The 2,921-nt window shown below is 39.3% G+C and overlaps 1 non-coding gene across 1 annotated transcript; it reads left to right on the top strand.

The window, feature by feature from the left end:
- Positions 1 to 431: 431 nt before the first annotated feature.
- On the top strand, positions 432 to 537 carry LOC131156877 (small nucleolar RNA R71). Its single transcript, XR_009137142.1, has one exon. It is a non-coding gene; the product is annotated as a small nucleolar RNA R71 (small nucleolar RNA).
- Positions 538 to 2,921: the final 2,384 nt, after the last annotated feature.

Below are 2,921 nucleotides of genomic sequence, written 5' to 3' on the forward strand. Positions count from 1 at the left end.
CTGTTCAAGTATGGATCATTGGATGACATGTCATGTCTTACACAAACTCAAGTGTAGGAGACGCATGGAGGCAGGTATAACAAGTGTAAAAGGGTCAGAGCAGATGGCACACACTTTTGTACATGCCATCGGCGGAGGTGATTGTCATAGGGAGAAGACCTAATCTATTTTCTTAACAATGGTGTGCAGGGTAGGTGCAAGGTTATGGTTGGCTTCTAATTCGTAGACTCCCTTAGAATGGGAAGAGGAAGGTTGGGAAGGTTTACAAGCAGCAACAATATGCTGCTACGAATTCTCAGTGAGGGTCTTGAAGAGAGCCTAAGCATTATTCTCATGCTTCGTGAGGAAAGTACCTCCACAAGATGCATCGACCATGGATCTATCGCTTAGCTAACCCTTTAGATAAGGTTTGAACTAACTGCCACCTAGGGACTTGATGGCGTGGGTATTTACGAAAAAGGTCCCTAAAGCGTTCCCAGGTCTCGAAAAAAATTTCACCACCTAACTGTGAGAAATTGGTGATATCCTTCCCAAGCTGGTTAGTCTTCCCAATGGGGAAGTACTTTTTTAGGAACTCGTATTGCATGGTGGCCCAGGTGGTCACCGAGTTCAGCTCTAAGGAATTCAGCCAATATTTGGCTTTGTCCTTTAGAGAGAACAGAAATAGCCTTAGACGGAGGGCATCATCACCAAAGTTAGGTATACAGATGGTGGAACAATTTCAAGAAACTCATCAAGATTCTTGTATGGATTTTTAGTTGAATTCCCAAAGAAGTTGGGCAGCATCAAGATGGTGGAAGTCTTGTTTTCAAATTGCGCTGCCTTGACATATGGGAATCGGATGCAAGACGGTGATGTGTATGCATTGGGTGTTAAATAGTCTTTAAAGGGCCAAAGAGGTTTCTCTTCCATCGTAGGTCAATGAGGAGTAAGAGGTTCCAAGTTTTGGTTTTGATTTTGAAAAGTGGGAATCGGTTTACATTCAACCATGACTCTAGGTTTGGAAGACTTGGCTAAAAGACTTGGCTAACCCCATACTAGAAGTAGATTTCCTAATTGACCTACGAGATCTCTCAATCTCAGGGTCTATAGGGATCCAAAGATCACAAACCCATCATATACAAATTAAGCACATAATCAAGACTTAAAATATAAAAAAATAAATAAAAATAAAAAAAAATAAAGAAAAAACAATATACGTAGTAAACTACACTATAAATTGGCTCACTACCATAACTAAGTTCCTCGGCAACGGCCCCAAAATTTGGTAGGCTTGCCAAGGCTTGGGTCCTTAACTACCAAAGATAATATTTATAAAACCTAACTAATCCCAAGTTCAGTAGAATGAGGAGTGAGTCAGGTGTCGATCTCAGGGACTCTAGTGTAGTGGTCAACCAATTTTAATCTAGCTTACCATGCCGAAACAACAACGAAAAGATGGAATTTTGGGTTTTTCTATCAAACTAAGAAAGCAAGTAAATTGAATTGAAGTACTAATGGAAAGTAAGTTTCTGGTTATGAATTCACCTTAACCTTTAGTGAGTAGTACCTAGGCTTGGTCAATTATCCATATCAGGGTTTCCAAGATAAGTCATTCACTTGAGTGGCAGAGGGTAGCTAGTTCGCACCAATCGTCCGAAGCATGATTGGGAGATGGAGTATACCCTATCCAGTGAACATGAATTTCCTTTTAGTGTAATCTTCTTGAGTGGCATAGGTTAGCCGGGGTGCCAATCATTCAGAGCACAATTGGGAACTGGGGTATACCCTATCCAGTGAACACGAATTACTTATTTAATAATTGAACCTTATTATGCATAATTGACTATGACCTAGCTATTAAATATGGCCTAGGGTTTCATCACAACCAGGGAACTAAAAGAATTAGCTACTCATTGTGCAACGAATTAAGGACAAGGTATTGAAATAGACTATTGAAATCATACTTTTATTGAATTTGAATTGAAATTACACAGAGCAATGTAAATTGACAAGGTATTGAAATCTAATCTACTTGGCACCAATCGGATTCGAGGTTTGTCATGGAACCTTTGAAACACCAAAATAGAACCAAGTTAACCTAATCTAAATGGCACCAATCAGACTTGAGGCTTGTCACTGGGCCTTCAAAGCACCAAGAGGGAACCACAATTGCATATTACAATTGGAAATTAAACAAAGCAGTGAAGTGAAAACTAATTTAGATGGCTCCTGTTGACCTCATAGGTCACACTCGGTTTTGATAATGACAAATACTTGTTGTATTTGATGGTTGTCTGAGGATATGTGTAGGTATACAATTGACAAATCAAAATGATAGTACAAGAAGTAGAAGTTGAAGGCTATGAAGACTTTATTTGTGTTGTATTTAAATTCATTATTTATTATGGGTATGTAATAGTACATAGGATCTGGGTTGTAATAATCAAATGCATCACATGCATGATATGATAGGTATGCTCAAATGAAAAAGACCTAGAATGACCCTAGGACACTCATAGATGCATAAACATTATATTTTTATAAGGATAGGGTGATTGCATAAGGAAATAGAACCGAAATGCATTAAAAATGCATGTTCGTTCGACTGTATCTTCATAATGAAAATCTATCCGTCAACTGAATCGGTCACCGGGTCAATAGTTTGACCATTGCACGGTTGACTAAACCCTGCCCAGTTCAAATCATCCGATCTAACTCTCTCCTGGTCAATAGTTTGACCACATGGTTGACTGCACCTATTGCTTAAGTCAACCACTTGGTCGACTGAGTTCCCACGTGTGTTTAGCCAACCACCCGGTCGACCAAACCACTTAGTTCAAATCCACATGGTTGACAGAACCGTGCAGAAATGGAAAAATTGCCTTGAAACCCTATTGTTTGGTTGACCGAACTTCCAGTTCAAATTTTACCTGGTTGAT

The sequence above is a fragment of the Malania oleifera genome, chromosome 5 (assembly GCF_029873635.1).
Source record: "Malania oleifera isolate guangnan ecotype guangnan chromosome 5, ASM2987363v1, whole genome shotgun sequence".
Lineage (NCBI taxonomy): Eukaryota > Viridiplantae > Streptophyta > Magnoliopsida > Santalales > Ximeniaceae > Malania > Malania oleifera.